Source organism: Protopterus annectens, chromosome 7.part1, assembly GCF_019279795.1.
Source record: "Protopterus annectens isolate FY-2018-M chromosome 7.part1, PAN1.0, whole genome shotgun sequence".
Classification (NCBI taxonomy): domain Eukaryota; kingdom Metazoa; phylum Chordata; order Ceratodontiformes; family Protopteridae; genus Protopterus; species Protopterus annectens.
In genome coordinates, this window is record NC_056740.1 from 429,837,854 (window position 1) to 429,863,153 (window position 25,300).

Consider the following 25,300-nt stretch of genomic DNA (forward strand, 5'->3'; position numbering starts at 1 on the left):
ACAAAGGGGCTGCTGATAAAAAATGTGGTGGGAGGGATATAACTCAAACGTTATGATTTAATATAACAGTGGCTTTCATCAAAAAAGATCTGGAAATGCAAAGGTCATTCATCATTTTATGTAGGACATGGAGTGGGACTTTGCAGATCTGGTGATCAAGAGGGCAGTTTAACTGGGTCTTCCAAGATGGCTGCACACTGATCAGCAGTTTAATTGCAACTCTGTTAGTGTGAAAAAAGCAACTGAAAAATGAGCCTGCAATTCTTCTAACTTGAGTAAAATTCAGCGACTGGCTGGTGAGTACACTGCCCCGATGCCAGCAAAGAAGAAAATAAGAAAGAAAATAAATGAGAAAAGGTGAAGAGAAAATGCTGACTGAGAATAATCCTGCAGCTGGGCAGCAAAAAGCAGTTCATGCTCCAGCTTTGGTACAAGAGAAGGCTTCCAATAATTTAGAAGAAAAAAGTAATCAGATTTACTCAAAGCTGATTAAAATATATGCAACACTGTAGAAGTATATCAGCTCAAATAACTAAAGGCTGGAAAAATAGAAGAGGTTATAAGTAGCTATTCAGATCAACTATTAGATAACTAGTAACTATTCAGGGGTGGGAGGATAGCATAATGTTTAAGGTGTTTACCTTAAAGACACAAGGTGCAGGGTTTGATTCTCACATGGGGTAACTAGCTAGGCTTCAAATGGCCCAAAAGGGCAGTTAGCCCAGTACTAATCTATGAACCAATGAACTAATAAAAACTCAAAAATCAGAGGTTGAAATGAAAAAAGGCAGGATGATTGAGACACCTCAAGAAGAGCTGTTGCAAAAAAATGATATAATTAGAGGACAGAGTGCACAATTAAAACCCGAGATTTTATGTTGTACCAGAGAAGCTGGAAGGATTGGACAGTATTAATTTTGTAAAAATACAACTAAGCAACTGCACTGGTATTCCACAGCAGGATTTCTTAATTGAAAGGATACATCAACTGTATGCTCCAAACCTGGCCGTGACCTGAATTAGTAAAGATGCAGTCATACCAGCCGAAAGAACTGATCCTGATAAAACTCTGGCAGAAGGGCAAAGTATTAAAATTGGAGATGGAGTGTTTGTGGAAAATGATTATTCTCTGTACGTCAGGTGGAAGAGAAGCAAATTTATCCCAGCAATCAGGGGATGTCAAGAGGTAGTTATGAGATTTAAGCTGCTGTATCCAGCTGTATTCACAATATTTTTCCTGGAAGATCAAAGGCATGTTTTGATGCAGAACCAGCTGATTAGGAAATACAAATTTGTCCACCAAAAAGTGAGCCGCCAAGCAGAAGGGGGAGCACAGAGACAGAAAAAAAAAACACAACAGTTGACTAGAAGGGGTGCCTTGCACTTGAACCAGAATCTGGTGTTAGGAGGTGGAGATGAGTAGGAATAAGGCCAGCAAGACTGAAATTAGTGAAAAATGTGAAATTGTAAAGCATCAGTCATATTTGTGAAGTATGTCTTTGCAAGAAAAAGGTGGCTAAGAAAAATTGGACTTTTATTGGCTTTGTTTAACTTGTGAGTGGACTATAAAGTATGTACCCCACATCATGTCATTATTGTTTTGAAGGGCAGACACTGAAAGGGGAAAAAGAAATAACTATAGGCAAAACAGCTTTTGTTCTTAACAGTATGTTTATAAAACATTTCATGACATAAAGCTGAATGGAAAAAGGCCACTGTTATTCCCTTGCACAGAGGTGGTGATTCCACTGACCCCAGAAACTACAGACATACTAGCCTTATCTGCAAGGCTATGGAGAGAATCATCATGGACGTTATCGACAAAGATACAGGTAATCTCCAAGCACTTGACCCTACTCAGTCTAGATTTGTCAAAGGGAGATCATGCCTCTTAAACCTGGTGGACTTCTTTGAGATGGTCACCAAGGCCCTGGACAAGGGGAAATTTGTGCATACAGCCTACCTATACTTAGCCAAGGTGTTTGACACTATCCCCACTCAGGCATCATTGACAAACTCACCCAGCTAGGCATTGACCCTTATATCGTTAGATGGGTCGTGAACTGTCTCATTGATAGAACCCATCTAGTCAAAATAGGGGAATCTACCTCCAACAGCAGACCTGTAACCAGTGATGTTCCACAGTGATCAGTCCTGGGACCTCTACTGTTTGGAAACTATTTCTCCAAAGTCCAAGCAAGAACTAAAGGTCTGTGGCTGACCTAGTGTGCTGATGACTGCAAACTGGGAGTGGTCATAGTATCTCCAAATGATGATATCAAAATCCTACAAGAGGGTCTTACACAAACAAATGATTGGTGCCAAAGTCATGGCCTTAAACTCAATGCAAAAAAATGTATTGTTGTTCCTTTTGGTAAGGATGATGTTCCTAACTACCACAACAGTAGCAACACCTTAAATATGCACTCAGTGGTGAAAGACCTGGACACACAAGTTGACAGCAACCTTACCTTTGACCACTATATCTCCACAGTGTTAAGAAGGGCATTCTATATAGCTCATATCATAAGTAAGGGCATTGTCTCCATAAACTCCCTATACTCTTCCCTCATCAGGCCAATAACTAAGTACAATGCTCCTTTTGGTATGTACCTTTCCAAGCACCTGCAGCAATTGGAGAGACCGCACAGGTTCCTCACAAGAAAAATTCAAGGTCTACAGCATCTGTCCCATGTGAGATCATCTGAAATCACTGTCACTTTATTCTGTTTCTACAGACTACTCAGAAGCGATCTGTGCCTTCCACACAAGGCAATCTCTCACCCTGCTTTATTAGAAATGCTGCATCCCCGTAAGTCAAATGGTACACAATTTACTCACTCTAAAGACCTTAACCTGGTGTGTGACATTAATAGAACCTGCAGGAGGGACAGATATGTCCCCCAGAGGGTACCACACCTTTGGAACAGACTCCCACTTCATGTTAAAAAAAAACACTTCATTGGCCCTCTTCAAATGCAGTCTGGACAATTGGATGGGTAACAGTAAATTCACCCTGGAGGTTCCACCTGTGCCCCTCTTGGACAGGGGCAGTAGGTGCTTATTGTTGAAGTAAGGGTAGAACTTTTCTAGCCTTGTAAGGGTCATAGGGCCATTAGACTAGTAAATTCATATGATTCTATAAACTGCATGTTATATAGTAAAGCAGATTTGTGTAGTATGTTGACAGGGTCTAAAAGTGGGGGTGAGAGTGGGTTTTTTCAGTGATTGTTCTGTGAGTTAAAGATATTAAAGGAGACCAGTACCTTATTTTGGTTTTACGAAGTATAGACATTACAGTGTAAAAAGAGAAGAAAGGCTAGGCAAGTGCATGTTTTAAGTTTATGCTGTAATCCTGTGCTGTGGGGGGGATGCAGTGTAGAAAGTGCACTGATTGTATTATCTGTAGAGTTGAGATATTTTCTCTTATTTTGCATAAGTGAATGTCTGAATTAATGCCATTTGGCTTAATCTAAAAACAAGTATTTTCTGTAAGCAAGTAGGCTTGAAAAATAAAGCATTATGAATGCCATGAGAAGTGCTAGTCTCTTGCATATGCAAGAATATTAGCTTGTTTTTTTCTTCCGTTCGCAAGTAAATGTTCAGTGTAGTTGTACATTCTTTTATGTTTCCATGGAGATGAACTGACTCCAGGTGCATGCAGTTAATCTTGAGAGTTATAAGCACCGTTTCCTGTGGGAAATGCAAAATTTAAAAGTGCGGGGCAAACAGTTGAGTAAAAAATTGTTTGAAATTATTGGAAGTGAATTATAGTAGCTTCCTAGCAGCCATAGTACTTCGATGCATTTACTAGAACAATGTATAAAATTAGTTTCATTTAAAGACAGCAAGTGTACTTTTTCTTAAGGTTAAACTTTAATGTCCTCTGAAAGCATACAAGCATTTTTTTCACATCTGGGAGGGAATAGGGATAAAAAAAAGCAGGCAGCAATCTGTGTACGTGGGATCACAGGCTGTAACATTCTCTTTAGCATGGGTAGCCTTAGTTTTAGGTTAGGTAATGCTTGTGGGTGCACCTGTCAATTTGGGGCAGCTCTTCCTATCATGAAGACAAATATTATTTGAAGATGTACATAGTTTTGTATTTTTTTTTTAAGTTAATAGGGTCTGGGTGTTTTTTTTTCTGTTTGTTAAAATAAAAAGTCTTGAAAAATGTGATATAGGTATAAGTGAAGATGACAAGAAACAACTGTATAAAATGTCAGCCCACCAAATATTAGTGTGTGCATATAACACAAAGCTAAAAATGCACATTTAAAAAACTGTCACATATAATAGATTGGAACAGTAACAACTTACATAATGGCTATACTATCTGTGTTTTTTTTTTCTAATATGAATGGCCTTACAGGTATAGACAGAAGGTTGAGAGTACTGAAATGCAGAGAGCAAACAGCAGTGCTGCAGGAGTCACATTTGGAAAGACATGAGCATGTGAATGTGGTAAAGCAAGGATTTCAAGATGGACTTTTAGCAGAATGTTGGGGACAAAGGAGAAGGGGGAGTTTTGTTATATTATTGCTAGAGGAGCTTCAGTAATGTAAAAGAAAAAAGATAACGGCAGATTTGTGGCAGTAACGGGCTGATGGCAAGAGAAGAGAATTAAGCTGGTATGTATTTATATTCCATCTAAAGCTCCTATTATGGATCTTAAGAAACGTTTAGGAGAAATCGGCTTTCAGGAGGGAACATTACTTATATGTGAGGACTGAAACTTGATTTGCGACTGTGAGGATGTATTTGGGGGACCTAAAAGTGAAAATATAATAAAAGAGGGAATATTTCTGAAGACGTTAATGAAAATATTCAGTATGGTTGACTTGAATTCAGGAATAGGAACTTGGAAAGCATTTACATATTATTCCACAAGGTACAATAACGGGGCTATTACATGCTATTAAAAAAACTGGGCTATTAAATGCACATGCTCCTGTGAAATTATATTTCACAGGAACATGTGCATTTAATTGAAAGCCTCGACATGCATCCAATAACTATTTCAGAGCATGCACCAATAAAAGCTCAGATGAAAATTCTTGGTAATAAAGTAAAAACAAGACACTGGCACTTTCTCCCAGTAGTTGTTAAAAAGAGAGGAATTTAAGGAATGGGTAGTGGAAATTATTAGAGAGTTATTAGAGAAGATAGAAATGTCCTCAAGTTATAACTAGTGAGTGGGATAAAATGAAAGTGGAGTTTAAAAATAGGGTAGTAATAAAAGAAAGTGATATGTTGAAGAAGTAATGAGTTATTTAGAGGGGCTCACAAAGGTTAAAATATTGCTTAAAAAGAGGAATCTCACAACAAGAAGAGGTATAACTTCAGAGGGTTAAACAGAAAATAAGGGAGATCTGGCTAATATTCATTAGTTTAAACAGATTGATGTTAAGCAACTGTTTTTGATGATAACTCCAGAGCACAAAATCTTTTAGCACAACATCTTGGGCACCAGGAAATAGAAAGGGTTGTTGCTGAACTCAACCTATAATAAAGAAAATTGATCCTGTAGAGGTATTAGAAAGATTTTGGAAATAAGAAAATTTGTATAAAGCAGAGAAATGAGGAAGTCGAGAATGGTCAAAAATGAAAGTATTTATGGTTGACGACACAATGGTGCAGCCATAGTGTTGTCGGCTCACAGCAAGAGGTTCTCCGGTTCAATTCTCAGCTGGGGGTGCCTTCTGTGCGGAGTCTGCATGTCCTCCCTGCATTCTTGTGGGTTTCCGCCCACATTTCAAAGACCTGCAACTGGAGTGTTTCTCCCTGGGCCTCCGCTGAAAATTGGCTTCGTTCCAAGTCGGACTTTCCCAGTGAACAAATGTAAAATAAATAAAAAATAAAGACTTGAGTATGCCAAGGTTAGATGAGGCTCAACGATTAGTTAAGACAGGAGGAGATGAAATAAAAATGGTGACGTACAATCAATCTACAGGAAAGTATCCAGGAATAGATGGTATTCCTTTGGAAGTTTAGAAGTTAAGAGGGAAGAAAGTGATAAAGGTCTGGAAGGTTTTTGTAATAGCATTTTAAAAGGAGGGTAAGCACCATCATCTTGGAAGAAAGCTATGGTGGCTGTAATACCTAAAGATTGTAAGGACCCAATAGACCCAGCTTCATATAGACCTACCTCAGTTTTAAACCATGGTTATAAAGTATTTGTCTATACTAGCTAAAAAAATGACAAATGTGTTGCCAAAATTGATAGATATGGATCAGCTTGGTTTTGTGGAGGGGAGACGAACGTGATAACATTAATAAAACTGATGATCCAGAAGGATACAGAATGTAAATAAATACAGCTGCTGTTAATGGCTCTTGATGCAGAGAAAGCATTCGACAGAGAAACTGGGATTTTATGAAAAGGGTAATGGAAGCATTGGCATTCCCTGATATAATAATAATCTTAAGATGATATATGAGGGTTCAGAGACACGAACTGAAAATGGAAGAGTTCCTCTCTGATAAGTTGTGTCTGAACAGAGGTGACAAGCAGGGGTATTGTCTTTCCCCTTTGTTGTTTGCATTATATTTAGAGCCATTGGCAATGAAAAAAAAGCGACTCAAAAATTCAACGATACAGTTGATGTAGTAAGCAAGAAAAGTTGGCTTTATTTGCAGAATATATAATTTTGTAAGAGATAAAACCAGAAAAGGGCATCTCAGTGTTGTGGAACATTCTGGGGCAGTTTCAGTTTGGGGGGTATAAAATTACTGAACACTAAAAGGAGGCTATAACAGAAAACTATGTACCCACACACAAATTAGATGTTCATCGTGTTACCCTGCTGCAGTCATCACACTTGGGTTATCCTGTCGTCAGGTGGTCCCGCAGTCGGCCGGAATTCCAAAGTCTTGGTCCGGCGTCGGTTGCTGTCGCTTCTTCCCTGACGTCAGTGTGCCAGGGGTATATATAATGCATCCGACGCCATTTTCTTCAGTCTTTCTTGCCACGCGGTGCCCGAAGCAGAAGCAGTTTGCAAGTGCCGGTCGGCCGACTCCTGAGATTTTCGAAGTCGAATTTCAGATCTGAAGTCTTCAATAAAGCTAAGTACGCCATTGGGGAAACTTTTCTTGCCTCAGACCGATGTCAGAAAAAGTTAACCATTGTATTTCTTGTGGGAAGCAAATACCTCATAAGGATTTTCATTCTTACTGCATGCCTTGCCTAGGCCCAGACCACGACGTCACTGGTTGTCATTTTTGTTCTAGGTTTAATAAGTGTACTATAAAAAGACGCTTTGATTTCGCACATTACTTCGGTAGAAAATTTAACTACACTATGCCGTCGGAGCAACCGACTACTGGCATGCACAAAAAACGCAAGGATAAGGACAGGCTGCCTAGACCCAAGCCAGACTCCGAGGCCTCGGCTGGTCCGGTCTCCGGTTCACCGGTCTTCAGTGAGGCTCTGACGCAGCCCCTGACTACCACAGATCTGGAACCCGAGACCGCTTCGGAACTTTTGGCGGAAAGTACTAGGCCAACGCAGCCATTTTGTTTAGCCCCTACCGACGACATTGCTGAAAAATATGTCGGTGCTGCAGAAACACCTTTGGTTTCTGAAGGCGTCTTCAGACCGACGACGATCACCATAAAAACTTATCCTAAGACTCCTATTAAACCTAAAAAGACTGCACTTCAGTCTCCAGTTCAAGGCCCCATGCCTAAGAAACAGATGCTCAAAATGGCTGAAGATTTGATCTCTTTAATCAGGGGTTCCCAACCCCCACCCGACAAAAGGCCTAGACAAGAGGAAGATTATGCCTCCTCTGAACAAGTGTCGATTTCCTCAGGCTCCTCTGAGGACCAAGATTACTCCTTCTCCCCTTATGAAGATTCTGATACTGAGGATTCTATTCCCTCAGCTTCTCCCCCTGAAGACTACTCCTTTGGGGAAACTTTACACTCTGAGGGAACATTTTCACTGGGAAGGTCAGGACTACTCTGACTCAAAGAAAAGGCTCAGAGAGTTTCTTTTACTCCCCCCAGCACAGACCACTTGCCATCCCCCAGTTTTAGACATTGTGGATGATGTTTACTTAGAATCCAGTTTGAACCCAGATTCTCTGCCTCCTGCTCCAGCCAAACCAGACAGATACTATAGAGTACCTGAATCCCACAAATTCCTTTATAAAAGCCCTGTTGCTGATCCAGAGACTATCTCCCAGGGTCCCAAAGGGGGCTAAGGCTTATATGGCAAAAAATCCTGTACCCTCTGAAAGGGACTCCAGAGCACTAGACAGGTGGGGGAAAAAAGGTTTACACCTCAGCTCTAGCTATGAGGGCGCTAAATTGCCAATTTCACATGCTAAAATATCAGCAATTTCTAATGTCTCAGTTAAAACAAAAAATGAGCACACTCTCTCAACAGTCTGAATTGAAAGAAATGCAGGATCTGTTGCATGCAACTGAACAGGTGGGCAAACATACTTTACAATGTGGGTTTGATTCTTTGGAGGCTTCCTGCAGAGCAGCTGTCACTGGGTCTGTTATACGTAGGCATGCTTGGTTAAAAGAACAAACTCTGCCTGATCATGTTAAAGCAAAGCTTCTAGATGCTCTCTTACAGCAGGATGTTCTTTTTGGAGTTAAAGCAGAAGAATTCTTAAAGAAAATGGAGGATAAGGCAAAATCTATGCAGACAGTCAAAGATTTCCTACAGGTACAGCCCCTTCGCTACAGCAGAAATTGGCCAACAAAAAATTAGTCCTTTCCAGCTACTGACAGACCACAGAAGGGTAAATACAGACGTCCAAGAGGCAGAGGACAACCACAAGCCCAGTACAAACTTCGCCAATGGGACACTGCAATACAGAAGGGAGGAGAAGACAGGTCCCAAACTACCAGAAGGCTAACTCAATGACTTGCACCTCATCTGGCCAAGCAACACACTCTTGGCAGCCCCCTTGGGAGGAAAACTCGCACTTTTTTCAGACAACTGCACATTGTCACAAAGGACAAATGGGTCATAGACATAATTTTACGAGGATACAGATTCCATTTTCACACCTTGCCAATGAAAAGAGGAATGCCAAACCTGCCACAAAATCAATGGGCTGAGGCACAAAAACAAATTACAGCTCTCATGGACATGAGAGCCATTCAACTGGTACCTACACGAGAGCAAGGCCAAGGATTTTACTCAAGACTCTTTCTAGTTCCCAGAAAGGACAATGCCTGGAGACTAATTCTGGACCTTTCAATTCTAAACACCTTCTTACAAGTACCCAAATTCAAGATGCTAACACTACAGCAGCTTCTTCCCATGTTGGGCAAGAAAGCATGGCTAGTAACGTTGGACCTCAAGGAGGCATACCTGCATGTCCCAATCAGACAAAGTTGCAGAAGATACCTCCATTTCATTGCAGGTTCAACCCATTACCAATTCTCTGTACTGCCCTTTGGCTTATCTACTGCACCCACGGTCTTCACAAAATGCCTGGCACCAGTAATTGCATACTGCAGACAAAGAAGAATTCAAATATACCCATACCTGGACAACTGCCTCATCCAAGCAGAAAGCAAGGACATCCTCTTACAACATCTGGCTTTTGTAAAACATCTTCTAAGTTGCCTGGGGTACACAGTAAACAAAAAGAAATCAAAACTGACATTCCTGGGTGCCAGCTTGAATACAATGGCCCAGAAGGCTTATCTGACGCCAGACAAACAAATACAACTGACTCAATATTTCAAAACAATGGCAACAAAGACCCAACTACCTGCAAGAAAAATTCTGCAGGCCTTGGGCTTCATGGCATCTTGCATACTACTACCACCATTTGCAAAGCTGCATATGAGGAAGTTACAGTGGTACCTAAAAAGCGTATGGTCTCAACACAGCCACAGCTTGGACACAATGATATCTCTCATTCCCTGCCTACAACAGGAGTTTTTATGGTGGTCACAGGCATGTCACCTCAACAAGGGTCAGCCTTTCACCTTGCCCCCAGCCAGGCAAACTATGACAACAGATGCATCGGACTACGCCTAGGGGGCACACATGGCAGGACAGTGCGTTCAAGGCATATGGACTGCAGATCAAAGGAATCTGCACATCAATCAAAAAGAGATGCTAGCTGTACAGAATGCTCTGACGGCCTTCAAGAATCTATTACATCCAGGACAAGTTACAATAAGGACGGACAACACCACAGTAATGTGGTACATAAACAAGGGGGTACACATTCCTACCCTCTATGCAGGCAAGCAATGACCTTATGGAACACAGCTCTGGCTTACCAAGTGCAGTTACAAGCTCAATTCCTGCCAGGAAAAAAGAACACATTGGCAGACGACCTCAGCAGAAACATCATGGATCCCCACGAGTGGAAACTGGATCCACAAGTATTTGCAATGATAACTCAAAAATGGGGCCTTCCAGACATAGACCTGTTTGCCAGTCCTCAAAACTATCAACTAACAACATTTTGTACAAGGGCACTTCACCATCAAGCTTGGAAAGTGGATGCGCTTTCATTCAGTTGGAAAAACCTGACAAGTATATGCCTTCCCTCCATTGCCTCTCCTCACAAAGGTGCTTCTGAAAGTCAGAAAGGAGAGACCACGACTGATACTCATAGCCCCAGACTGGCCACGCCAGCACTGGTACCCACTATTGAGGAATATGGCCCAGGGCCCACCTTGGATTTTACCACAAATTGCCCATTTGCTCACACAGCAAAACAATCAGATTCTTCACAGCCAGCTCAAAACCTTAAATCTGGCTGCATGGCAAATCACCTAAGCATCCAGCCAGCTCCTCTTTCCCAAGCAGTTATGGATGTTATTCTGGAAGCTAGGAGGCCCAGCACCAGGAAGGCCTATTCGACAAATGGAAAAGGTTTTGTGCCTGGAACCAAGCTAAAGGCCAAAACACACTTCAGCCTCACATGCCTCAGATTCTACAGTATTTAACTGAGATGTTGCACAAAGGACTTTTTTTCTTCCATTAAAATCCATGCATCAGCTATTTCAGCCCACTACAACACGGATCCACCCTTATTTTCGCATCCACTTCTAAGGCAGTTCCTCAGAGGGCAAAAACATTAGCCCCCAGCAGAGCACCTACACCAACATGGGACCTCAATTTTGTTCTGGAAAAACTTATGCTACCTCCCTTTGAACCAGCTTTCTCTGCAGATCTACAGTTTCTATCATGGAAGACTGCCCTGCTGCTAGCAATAACTTCAGCTAGAAGAGTCTCAGAGCTGCAGGCACTAATGGCAGTGGAACTTTTCCTCATTTTCCATCAAGACAGAGTTTCTCACGAACTAATCCTTCCTTCATGCCTAAGGTGGTTTCCAGTGTGGCTTTAAATCAAACCATCCACTTACCCACCTTCTTCCCAAATCCACAGAACAAAGGAGAAAGACTCCTGCATTCCTTGGACATTCAAGGGCAACTTTGTTACTACTTGGATAAAACTAAGGCTTTCAGAAAATCTGACCAGCTCTTTGTATCCTATGCTACAGCTTCACAAGGGAAGGCTATATCAAAACAAACCATTTCCAAATGGATAGGACATTGCATTCGTTTTTGCTATACCCATCATGGTAAACCAGTTCCTGCTACCATTAGGCCCCACTCTACCAGGGCAACAGCTACATCTACAGCCTTCCTCAGGGGGGTTTCCAACCAAGGAGATTTTGGAAGCTGCAACTTGGACTTCAGTACACACCTTTACCAAACACCATCACTTACCACTTTACTCTAAGACTAGAGCTGGCTTCACCACTGCAGTTCTGCAGGGCCTTCTAGCCTCTAACCCTCTATAACTCCACCCATCCTTAACTTTGGGATTCTACCCAATTGTGATGACTGCAGCAGGGTAACATGATGAACATAGTACAGTTTTGTACCTACCATAAATGTAGATGTTTGAGTGTGCACCCTGCTGAGGTCCAGGTTACCCTCCCTCCATCCCCTCTAATCTAACTGGCTAAATCTCTACAATACCTTCCTGATGTATTTGCTTAAAGCTGGAGGGATTTTGTGTTTGTGCAAAAATTACTTAATTTGGTACTAATTACTAACCACCTTTTGGGGGGCACCTGACATCTGGGGCAAGAAAAACTGAAGAAAATGGCGTTGGATGCATTATATATACCCCTGGCGCACTGACGTCAGGGAAGAAGCGACAGCAACCGACGCCAGACCAAGACTTTGGAATTCCGTCTGACTGCGGGACCGCCTGACGACAGGATAAACCAAGTGTGATGACTGCAGCAGGGTGTACACTCGAACATCTACATTTATGGTAGGTACAGACCTGTATGTAGGTACAAAACTGTACTTTTTGATTCCCTATAGGCATCTTTTTTCTGAGGACGTGCTTTGAGTTCTGCAGGAAGACAGGAAATCCACTACTAGGACATCCTACTTGTCCAAAAGGAAGTATTCGCTCCCTCCCTCCTTCCTTCCCCTGCTGTTTTGTCCCTCTGAATGTGCATGTTAGCCTCTGGTGTCATACCGCTCAACTGTCCAGATTTTTGCCTCTTATTTTTGTTCTTTTCCTCATAATTTTTTTCTTGCAAATCTCCAGCATTGAAATCATTAAATGACGTACATTTGAGATTCAGACTTCAAATTCTTCAAGAAATACATGTTCACACAAATCCTTTTATTCTGTCAACTTTCTAAGTTTATAAGAGCGATATGTAAAATGCGTCCCTATGTTGGACCTTTGTCCCCTCATTATTTTAAGCATTGTCCAGATTTTTTGCACTAAGAGGTTGAGAGGTATGCTTGGTATCCTAGGGCTGGGTTGCTCCTGGGGCTCTTAGTTCTGAGGATAATACATCCAGACATCACCTTTATGCCATACAATGGTTTTGGTATACCGGCCAAATGTTGGGCCTCCATTGGCAGGGGATCCATCATGTTAAGAATACTGCAACAGTGAAGAGAAGCACATCTACTGTTATGGTAAGATTTTGCACAGCTGTCCTTCATCCCTTCTTTTGAGAATGGCAAAGGGCAACTACCACAAGCTTCCTCAAAGAATGGACTAACTCATACAGTACAGTATTTATTTGATACACCCCAACATTCAGCTTCTTCAGTTGACTGCCTAGAAAATGATAGAATTGTAGTGCATTTTAGTCACCCTTTTTTTCTGAGGATATGCAGCAGATATTAAAGGAAGTAAAGAAAACTGCTAAAAAATCATATGTAGCTAAGTAAGAAGTACTTTCTAGTTGATGCCATGACAAGAACTAGAATCTTTTTAAGGCTTAGACTCCTTTGCTTCTGCAGTACTTGTGTATGTTACTATCCTTTCACCTTTCTTATTCATAGGTGTGTCCTAGGCTAACGGCCCTGGAGCCTATATAAGCCTAGCCCAACAAGATTCCCCTGGCATCATGCTGCTCAAAGGTAGTTCCCAGTGCCCTTGTCAAGCAAGGCCGCTGAAGTGATCCCCGGGGAGAACTTCCTATTGCCCATCCACTCGTCAAGATTTCTCTTAGAGGGCCAATGAAATGCTCTGCTTGATGTGACTGGGAAGTTTGTTCCAGAGTATGGGAAGTCTCTGGGTTAGGAACCTGTCCCTCCAGCATGTTCTGTTTAGTATGGTAATGAGGTTTAGGTCCCTGGAGAATGTGGCATGGAGAAATTGTTTTTTCTTTAGGTGTAGCATAGCTAGCAGCTCTGGGTCAGACATGGCTTTGTAGGTCAAGCAGAGATCACCTCTAAGTAGCCGATAAGAGACAGTGTATAGCTGGAGTTTGCATCTGTCCATATAGGGCATGTCTAAGGCCTAAGAACCTCTTAGTGAGGTATTTTTGTGGCATTTCAAGTTGTTGTAGGTGTCTAGCGAGGTATATACCAAATGGGGCATTGTATTCTGTAATAGGTCTAATGAGGGACGAATAGAGAAGGATTGACCTCTTTCTTCCTGGATGAGAAATCTTTTGTAATGAGATGTGCCATATAGAAGGACTTTCTGACTACTGTGGCAGTTTGGTTATGAAAGGATATATTGCTGTCAACCTGTGTCCCCAGGTCTCTTATCACACCTTCAGTGTTTAGTGCATTACCGCCTATGTGGTAGTTCATGGGCTCCAAATTTTTCTCAAAGGGAATGACAGTGCACTTTTTGGCATGGAGCTTAAGGCCATGGTTCTGGCACCAGTCAGCATCAGTGAGGCCTTTTTGTAGAATGTCTACATCAGTTGGAGAATCAATAATGGCTCCCAGTTTGCAATCATCTGCGAACTTGGTCAGCCAGAGTCACTTTGTGTTAGCTTGAACTTCAGAGAAGTAGATGCCAAACAGGATAGGACCTAGGGACCGATCCCTGTGGGACACCACTTGTAACTGGTCAGTAGTCAGATTTGGAGTCCGCTACTTTCACAGTGTGAGTTCTATCAGTGGGCCATTTGGCAACCCATCTTATGACATAGGGGTTTATCCTAGTTTAGTGAGTCTGTCTATGATTCGTGAGGAGGGGGGATGGTGTTGAAGGCCTTGGCAAGATCTGGGTAGGCTGTGTGAACTACCTTGCCCTCATCCACAGCTCTGGTGACAGACTTGAAGAAGTCTATCAGGTTTAGCAGGTATGATCTACCTTTCACAAACCCAAACTGTGTAGGGTCCAGAGTTTGGAGATTCCCTATGTCCTTATTTATAAGGTCCATGATGATGTGCTCCATAGCCTTAACATATCAGACTCATCAGACTAATGGAGCGGTAGTTCCCAGGGTCTGTAGTCGATTCCCCTTTCTGGAGTGGGATGACGGTAGCAGTGCGCCATTCGGTAAGAACAAAGCCTGAAATGAGGCTGTGATTGAACAGGTTACTCAGGTGTGATGCCAGTGCACTTTGTAATTCATATAGAACACAGCCAGGGATATTATCAGGTCCCATGGAAGCTGTATTCTTGGCTTTGGACAGTGTGTTTTTTACCTGTGTAGCTCTGATAATAGGGACTTGGCATTCCTCAGATATTGTGATAGGCCCTTTAGGGAGTGAAAGGGGGGTAAAGTTTGCACTGAACCTGTCAGCCAATATGTTGGCAATGTTAGTTGGTTCTGTATATGTATTGCCATTGTGCTGTAACCTAGAGCAGATCTGAGTTTTGAACATGTAGATTATTGACATAACTATAGAATGCCTTGTGGTTGTTTGCGGAGGCTAACAAGGGAGCTTTTCCAGTCTTGGGAATTCACCCTTTTCTGCAACAGGTTTTTTCTTCTGTTGTAGAGATTGTTTATGGTGGGGGACCACCAGATTGGCTTCCTTTTTTTGGGGGAGAGCATCTTGGTTCTGTTTGGTATGGCCCATTCCATGCATTTGTGTATGTACTCATACAGTGCATTGGTGTATGATTCAGCAGTCATGCACGTGTGTTGTGAAGTTAACCGCCTCTGTTTTTAAAAGCCCAAATTTGGCTTTGGAGAAGTTTTGTACGGTGGTTTCCTTTAGGGGGATGAGGGTGGGATGTGGATATCCATGGTGATTAGCTTGGGGTCAGATCTGACCAGGGAGGAGTTGATTACTGGTGTAGAGCAATGGTCGCCCATGTTAGTAATGACTAGGTCAAGGATGTTTCTACCCCAGGTGGGGGTAAGAATTAGTTGGTCCAGGGTGTTGGAATTAATGAATTCCAGAAAACGTTGAGCAAGTGTGTTGGTACACGAGTAATTTTCCCAGTTAATGGAGGGGTAGTTAGTCTCCCAGTATAAGGGTATTGTGTTGTTCTCTAATATTTTCCAGTGTGTTTAGGAATGTGGAGTGGGAGTCTTGGGACATGGTGGGGGATCTATAGCAGGCTACAACCTGGATTGCAGTTTTACCCAGTGTTAGTTGTACCTGAAGTATCTCTGATGCGTTATGTTGGTCTTCTAGTTTGGAAGTGTGCATATCCATTATAAACATGGAGACACCACCGCCCATAGCGCTTCTGTCCAGATTTAGGGGCTGAAAGGTGTGGTAAAACTTATAGCCTAGTAGTGCTGGGGTGCTCTCTGGAGCCTTGAACCAGGTCTTGGTCACTGCACAGATGATGATGATCTCCATTTTAAGGAGTGCTTCGAGCGAGTGCATTTTGAGGTTTAGACTTCTAACGTTGAGTAGCATAACCCTCAGATTTCATTTGCTTGTAGCTGTTATGGCGGTAATTTTGTCTTCAGTACATTGCCTAAAAAAGGCACTATACGGGTGGCAAGAGCCTTGGCCAGTGTCCGGAATCCCTGGAGTGACAAAGTGCAGGGCCATCTCTGGCGAAGCATCGAGGTCTGTTGATCATGTCATCCCCAGGCATACAGATACTGGATCCCCTTAGAATGACACCAGAAGCTTAGCCAATTGTTTGTCTGTCATTTTCTGCCTGTACTGTGGTATCATTCTGGGTGACAGTAGGATGCTACTCAGAGCTAGGGTCATACCTGCCTGGGCTACAAGATCTGACAGCTCCTCTATGTCTCTTTTCGGATACTGGCACCCGACAGGCAGCCAACCCTAACTTTCTCCTTATTCACCCTAGTGAGTGGGACATCAGTGTGCCTTACTATTGAGTCACCTATGACTAGTATATTGGGTAAGTTGTTTTGCCTTATGGGTTTGGTTGAGTGGCACACAGTTTGTGAGCTATGTTTCTCATGGTTTGTACTGGGATGTGGTGGTGGCTTGCGTTTTTGCCTCGGAAGTCTCTGTTTGGGCAGATTTTTATTGAGGTCCTCCATGAAAGTAGGTGTGTGTTTTGTGTTACTATGTGAGGGTTGTGGTGGTGTAACTCCTGAAGGGCTATGTGTTGAATGTGGTGTGGTGCAGGTGTTAACCTTCTCCTCTTGACTGGCTAATCCAGTTTTGGCTGGAGAGTGCTTGACTTCCAGTTTGGCTGTGTATGTGCATCTCTCAAGTCATAGTGTTGGAACATAAGATGAGAGGGTTGTCTGAGTATGTGAGGCAGTTGCTACATTGCCTCAGGATGCCCAGGTTCAGAGGTAGGTACTAGGCTATCTGCCCAAGGGCATTTATAAGCCTAGCCATAGTGTGTCGGCGTTTGCCATCCCATTGATTAATTAACTGATCCAGATTCCTCTGTCAAGCAGAGCCAATGAAGTGATTCCAGGGGTGTATTTTCTGTTACACATCCACTCATCAAGGTTTCTCTTGAGTGTTAGTGAGGGGTTCTGCCTAATGTAGTTTGGAATTTTGTTCCAAAGCATGGGGAGTCTCTGTGACAGGAATCTATCCCTCCAGCATGTTCTATGTATTGTTGTTTCGAGGTTTAGCTCACTAGAGCGCGTGTCTCGCAGTGACTTGGATTTCTTTAGGTGGATCGTGTCCATCAATTCTGAGTTGGATATGGCTTTGTAAGTCAGGCAGAGATCATCTCTGAGTAAGCGATATGCCACTGAGTACAGCCAGAGTTTTTTCAGTCGGGCTGCATAGGACATATGTTTGAGGCCAGTAATCCTCTTGGTGAGGTACTTTTGTGGTTTCTCCAGCTGTTGGAAGTGTCTTGTGAGGTACATCCCAAATGGGGCATTGTACTCTATGATGGGTCTGATGAGTGACAAGTAGAGGGGCACTATAACCTCTTTATTTCCAGATGTGAACCCTTTAGTAATTAGATGGGCCACATAGAAGGATTTCCTAACTACTTTGGCAATATGATTGTCAAAGGAGAGATTGCTATCTACCTGGGTCCCCAGATCTCTTATTACCTTTTCTGTATTAAGGGGGCTGCCACCTATGTGGTAATTCGTGGGTGTTTTGTTTTTCCCAAATGGGATGACTATGCATTTTTTGGCATTTAGCTTGAGGCCATGACTTTGACATCAGGTGTCCGTCTCAGTAAGGCCCTTTTGGAGGATGTCCGTATCATCCAGAGTGTCTATTATGGCTCCCAGTTTGCAGTCATCGGCGAACTTGGTTAGCCATAGTCCTCCTGTGTTTGCCTGTACGTCTGCGAAGTATATGCCGAACAGTAGGAGTCCCAGGACCGAGCCTTGCGGGACACCATTTGTGACTGGTTTAGAATCGGACCTGGAGCCAGCTATTCTTACCGTACGAGTTCTGTCTGTAAGCCAGTTGGCAACCCATCTTGTAACGTAGGGGTTTATGTTCAGGCTGGTGAGTTTTTCTGTAATACCCAAGTGGGGAATGGTGTTGAAAGCCTTGGCGAAGTCAAGGTAGGCTGTGTGAACAACCTTTCCCTCGTCTGTGGCCTTGGTGACTGTTTCGAGGAAGTCAACCAGGTTTAGTAGGCATGATCTGCCCTTAACAAAGCCGAGCTGGGTCAGTTCAAGTGTTTGGAGGTTCCCAATGTCTTTGTTAATGAGTTCCATGATGATGCGCTCCATAGCCTTGCAGACCAGGCTAGTCAGGCTTATGGGGCGGTAGTTGCCAGGGTCAGTTGTGGCCCCTCCTTTGTGGAGTGGAATAACCGTTGCTGTGCGCCATTCTTTGGGCATGTAGCCTGTGGAAAGGCTGAGGTTGAACAGCGTGTTTAGGTGGGGGGGGGTTAGTTCGTTCTGTAGTTCGTGCAAGATGCAGCCTGGGACACCATCTGGCCCCATTGACGCTGTGTTTTTGGCTTTTGAAAGGGCTATTTTCACCTGTGCATCTGTAATTTGTGGGACACTACACTTTTCCGGTATTGTTGTGGGCCCTTTTGGGGGTGGGGTGGGGGGGTGAAGTTTGCACTGAATCTATCTGCCAGGATATTGGCAATATCAGTAGGTTCAGTATATTTTGTGCTATTTTGCACTAGTTCAGTGCATATCTACGAGTTGCCATTTAGATTCTTAACATAGCTAAAGAAGGCTTCGTGGTTATCTTTTGAATCCTTGGCTATTTTTCTTTCGAAGTTAGCCTTGGATGATTTTATGAGCGACCTTAGTTTCTTACTGATACTGATCAGGGATGTCTTTCCTTCTTGGGATTTTCTTTTTTCCTACACTAGTTTCCTCCTCCTATTGTATAGCCTGTTTATTGCAGGGGTCCACCAGACTGGTTTCCTTCTCTTAGAGGAGTGGGTCTTGGTTTTGCTAGGGATGACATGATCCATGCATCCTTGTAGGTGCTCATAGAGTGCATTTGTAAAGGTTTCTGCATCTTGGGCAGCATTATCCTTTAGCGTGGGGGCTGTGAAACTTACCACCTCTGCCTTAAGTAAGGTGAAGTTTGCTTTAGAAAAGTTTTTTTACTGTGGTTTCCTTAGTTGGTAGTTGTGGTGAAGTGTGGACATTCAGAGTGATTAGTTTGTGGTCTGATCTAATCAGTGATGGGTTGACCGCCGGTGTGGAACACCTGTTGCCCGTTTGTGATGACCAGGTCCAATATATTTTTCCTCTGGTAGGGGAGTTTACCAGCTGATCCAGGGCGTTTGAGTTGATGAATTCCAGGAAGCGCTGGGCCTGGGAGTTTGCACTCGAGTAGTTTTCCCATTTAATGGTAGGGTAATTGAAATTGCCCAATATCAGGGTGTTTGGTAGGACCTTCATGTTTTCCAGTGTCTCCAGAAAGGTGGAGTGGTGGTCCTGGGTCACGGAGGGTGATCTGTAGCAGGCCACAGTTTGCATTGCAGATTTGCCCGATGTTAGTTGCACATGGATGATCACAGAGGTATGCTCCGCCGCTAACCTGAAGGTGTAGGTATCCTTGATGAATATGGATACACCCCCTCCTTTTGTGTTTCGGTCCGTGTTCTGTGGCTGAAATGTGTGGTACGAGTTGTAGCCCGTTAGTGCTGGGGTGCTCTCTGGAGCCTTGAACCAGGTTTCCGTTACTACACAGATGTTGACGTTCTCCATACTGAAGAGTGCTTCGAGCGTGTGCATTTTGAGATTTAAACTCCTGGTGTTGAGTAGCGTAACCCTCAGTTTTTGTTAATTGTGCCGTTTATGGAGTTGGGTTTGACTTTTGAGCCTTGCCTAAAAAAGGCACTGTGGGGGCAGCAAGAGCCTTGGCCAGTATTCGAAAGCCTAGGGGTGACAGGTGCAAGCCATCTCTTGCGAAGCAACGCGGCTTGTCGAGCATGTCGTCCCAGGCTGACAGACACTGGATCCCTTTTGAATGACGCCAGAAGCTTAGCCAATTGCTGAAATTGATCATTTTTTTCTTTATACTGAGGTATCATTCTTGGTGAGGGCAGGATGCTACTCAGGGTCATACCAGCCTGGGCTACATGATCAGAGAGCTCTTCCATGTCTCTTTTCAGGTAGTCAGGGAGGTATGTCTCAGGTCATTCACACCAACATGAACAATGACAGAGTCATATTTGTACTTGTTCTGGAGTGACCTGAGTGCTTGTGTTATGTGGTGGATTCTGGCTCCCGACAGGCAGCTAACTGTAACCTTCTGCTTGTCCAGCCTAGTGAGTGGCACATCAGTGTGCCTGACTCTAGTCACCTATCACTAGTGTGTTAGGTATGTTATTTCACCTTAAGGGCTGTGATTGTGCGGCACACTGATTTTGTGTTTTATGTGTTGTCTGGTTTGTGACGAGAGGTGCAGGTTGTTTGGGTGTCTGCTTTGGAGGTCTCTGATGCTTTTGCAGGTTTTTATTTAGAGCCTCCGAGTATGATTTTGTGTATTTATGTGTATTTTTGCCAGTGCTGGTTTAGTAGGTCTATGTGTGGCTGGAGGTGTAGTGCAAGTGTTAACCTTCTCCTCTTAACTGTCTGTTCCAGTCTTGGGTGGAGACAGCTTAGCCTCCAGTTTGGTTATATAATTGCATCTCTCGCATATGTTAGTGTTTTGTGGTAGGAGGAGAGGGTTGTCTGTGTACATGAGGCAGTTGTAACATTGCCTCAGGATACCCAGACCCAGCTGGACTGGAGAGTGCACCTGAAGTTGCCCTTTGGTCATGCCTGAATAGTAGGGAGAACTACTTAGTCGCTTGGTTTGTGAGGAGTGAATAAAGAGCCTTGCCTTGCTGGGCAATTAAGTGTCAGGATATATTAGTGCTTGCTATTAGGTCTGAGCAAGTGCTGGGCATGTAGGATGCTTTTTGAGTGCTTAGGTTGAGAGTTAGACTAGTTTCAAGGGAAAAACTGAAGAGGAGACGTAGTGGAACTGGGAATAAATTAACCCTAGCTAACCGGTGCATAAGACCATGCAAACTCGGTTTTTATAGCAGGGAAATGAAAGCAATAGAAATTAGCCCAAAATGGCCAATAAACTACTAACGTCTGGGCTGGACCTCTCCTCCAGGGACAGATAGGCTGCTCAAAGCTCCCCTCTCTCACAAGTGAACAGAGAAACTTCCTTCTATCCAAGTAAGGTATGGGCAACTCAGAAACTTGTAATACAGCCCTGAATTTAGCACTAGCCTGAAAACCGGACTATACTAACTTAGAAAGGTGGGAAACAAGGCATTTTTTTCCCCTCAGGTTGACAGGAGAAAGCACAGGGAACTGACCTTTAGACATTCCTGGATGTGAGCTGAATATATTAAGTACTGAAGTCTTTAAAAGGAAAAATGCCACTCAAAGTGTCTTGAGTCTGTACAGAGAACTGCCAAGCACTAGAGGGAAAACTAATACGTAGACCCTGAAAATTTAAGGATGAAGTATTTAGACAGATGTTCTAAAGTTAGAAAGAAATCAAGCAGTACTTACTGAAAATAAAGAGTTTGTCAAGAATGAAGAAAAGAGGCGCGTCACACGAATGGCTACTGCCTGGCTACTACTAGTGCCGCTCTCAGCACAGCTGCACTCTGTTGGGATACAATACTCTTTTGCTTCTTTTCTCACCAGAAGCAAAATGTTAGCACCACTCCCAAGAAGAGAAGCTGGCCACGGCCTTTTTGGTGATCCACAGTCTTTTTCCAGATGTTGTAAGGGTCTGCAGGCTTGTAGCCTTTTTCTGGTAGATGCCTCAAATATCAACCAAACAAATCATGTACATTAAGTACAGACACTCACTCTCCAACCAGAAAGAGTCCGGAATCAGTGCACTCTGCTCATACTCTCACCAGGATCAGAATATAAGCACAGATTCCAAGCTGTCACCTATAAAACAATTGAGCTTTCTGGTGATCAGCAGTCTCCAGGAAATAATGTAACTGCACTCCTCCTCTCACCATTTATGAAACTGACAAATTCTCAATGGCTGTCTCATGCTGTTGCCTTTTGTTTTTCTCATCACATGAAGATACTTCCAGGCAAACACAGAACCCACTCTAACAGGACTCTGGCTACTTCAAAAGTGGTGGACTCTAGAAAGAGGCAGCAGCGTGGTCACCTATACATATCTGTACCGAGCACTACAAGCTTGATTCCTTCTCTAGATTCAGAGCAAGTTTGCTAGGACTGTCCTCCATGACCTCCTGGACTCTGATCCTAGAGTAAGTTTGCTAGGACTGTCCTCTAGGACCTCCTGGACTCTGATCCTAGAGCAGGTTTGCTGGGACTGTCCTCTAGGACCTCCTGGACTCTGATCCTAGAGCAGGTTTGCTGGGACTGTCCTCTAGGACCTCCTGGACTCTGATCCTTCTCCCTTTTTCCTTTCCTTCTGAGCTGTGGTCTTCATCACTTATATCCCTTTTTCCTTTCCTTCTGAGCTGTGGTCTTCATCACTTATATCCCTTTTTCCTTTCCTTCTGAGCTGTGGTCTTCATCCCTTATAACTAAGGCTACTGCAACAGTCATTCATTTGAACATCTACTGTTATGGTAAGTTTACTTACACAACTGCAATTTCCCTGGTGCCTGACCCGAATATCCCCTAGTCGGTATATAAGTACTACCTCATGTCTCTGCTGAAAAGAGGAGCGGGACTAACCTGGTTAAACAAGTGAAAGTAAAATATGCTTGATTATACTTTTTATTTTAGGCATATATGCCATTCATTCAGAAGTTTTATGGGGGGAAACTAACCACATTATATCTTGTTGTTTGACATATTAGGAACCTGGGAAAATTAAAATAAATAGTTACTAGGTTGGGTTTTAAGATTTAGAGTGCAGATTATTTTTTTCCTTAAATTTGAAGGTAAAGTAGGTGTTGGCTTGGCTAAAACTAAAAATTGTTGGTTTCAGAACTGATTACGTATTTTTGAGTGCCTGTTGGTGACTGTGTCTTGAATGGAGCATCTTTTGAGCAAATAATTGGAAATGTAGTGTGATGTGTATTTTAGAGGAGATTGTATGCATATGGTACAGTTTTAGAGGGATTCTATACATAATGTCACAGTTTTAGAGGCGATTATATACATGTCACAATTTTAGAGGACATTATATACATATAGCACAGCTTTAGATGGGATTAAATACATATGGTACAGCTTTAGAGGAGTTTATATAGATATGGCACAGTTTTAGAGGAGGTTTATATACATGTGGTACAGCTATGTTTATATACATATGGCGCAGTTTTACATGAGGTTTATATACATATGGCACAGTTCTATATGCTCTTGAGTTGCAGACTTGGACAGGTTAAACTGCGGAGCTGTTTGAGATCTGGAATCTGCCGTATTATCAGTTCACTGTTAATTCTGAAGCTTAAGTATGAGTCACTGTAATTTAATTGACACTTCATGGGATTGAAATAACTTGATCTATTTTGGAATAGATAATTTCATGTGCCTTGTAGGGAGTGACAGAGGTTACTAAGGTATATATTTTCAGTGTGTTATTGCAACAGGTTGGGCTTTATTGCTTGTAAGCTGGTAGAGGGTTTATACGATGGTTGAAAGAAACACCACCCATTTTGTCAAGGATTAATATTATGTAGCCCAGGCTAGTATGACCCTGACCTTGGGCAGCATCTTACCCTCACCTAGAATGATGCCACAGTACAAGGACAAAATGATCAATTTTAACAATTGGTTAAAGTATTGGTGTCATTCAAAGGGGATCCAGTGTCTGTCAGCCTGGGATGACATGCTTGACAAGCCACGTTGCTTCGCTAGGGACGGCTTGCACCTGTCACCCCTGGGCTTTCAAATACTGGCTAAGGCTCTTGCCACCCCCATAGTGCCTTTTTTAGGCAAGGCTCAAAAGACAAATCCACCTCCATAAACAACACAAGGAAAAAGAAACTAAGGGTAATACTGCTCAATGCTCAACGCCAGAAGTCTAAACCTCAAGATGCACGCACTCGAGGCTCTCCTCAGTATGGAGAATATTGATGTCTGTGCAGTAACAGAAACCTGGTTCAAGGCTCCCGCGAACACCCCAGCACTACCAGGTTATACCTCATACCATGCGTTTCGGCCCCAAAACTCAGACCGAACTACAAAAGGAGGGGGAGTACCGATATTCATCAAAGATACCCACACCTCCAGGTTAGTGGCACTGCACGAAGCATCGGAGAACATCCATGTACAACTAACAGTGGGTAAAACTGCCTTTCAGTTTGTAGTCTGCTACAGACCACCCTCCCAAACTCAGGAACCCCACTTGGCTTTCCTGAGAACACTGGAGAATATGAAGGTCTCTCCAAACACCATTATATTGGGTGACTTCAACTACTCAAACATAGACTGGGAGCACTACTCAAGCCCCAACACCTTCACCCAACTGTTCCTAGAATTTATAAATTCAAATGCTATGGAACAACTGGGCACCACTCCCACAAGAGGGGAAAACATATTGGACCTGATCATCACCAACATGGGGAATCTATGTTCCATACCATAGGTATACCCCAATTTGGTAAGATCTGACCATAAACTAATCTCACTGGACATCGATATCCCGTCCCCACCCCCAGCAAATGAAATCACGGTGAAGAACTTCTCAGAAGCAGACTTCACACTTCTCAAAACCAAGGTGGAATCCTTCAAAACCCCCGGGCCAGTGGAAAATACGGCCCAAACCACAGAATCCTTTACTAACGCATTCTATGTACACCTACATGAATGCATGGATCGTGCTATCCCAAATAAAACCAAGACTCATTCTACCAAAGGCAGGAGACCTGTCTTGATGGACCCCAGCCATAAATAAGCTATACAACAGAAGGAGGAAGCTACTACATGATAGAGTAAAATCGCAAAAAGGGAAGGCATCTCTGATCAGTACTAGCAAAAAACTACGATCCCTCATAAAATCATCTAAGGCCAATTTCGAAAGAAAAATTGCACAAGACGCTAAAGATAATCACAAGGCCTTCTTTAGTTATGTCAGGAACCTGGGTGGCAACTCCCAGATATGCTCGGAGTTGGTGCAAAACGACAAAAAATACTCTGAACCCACAGACATTGCCAACATCCTGGCAGACAGGTTCAGTGCAAACCTCCCCCCCCCCAAAAGAGCAATTGTCTATCCCAACAGAGTGTAGCCTTCCTGACATCACAGATGCACAGGTGAGAGCTGCCCT

The 25,300-nt window shown here is 43.1% G+C and overlaps 1 protein-coding gene across 1 annotated transcript in view; it reads left to right on the plus strand.

Annotated features, from left to right (window-relative positions):
• The window catches only part of NISCH (nischarin), a 1,490,316-nt gene that overhangs the window by 1,446,169 nt on the left and 18,847 nt on the right, over window positions 1-25,300 (plus strand). The gene's annotated exons all lie outside the window — the stretch shown is intronic.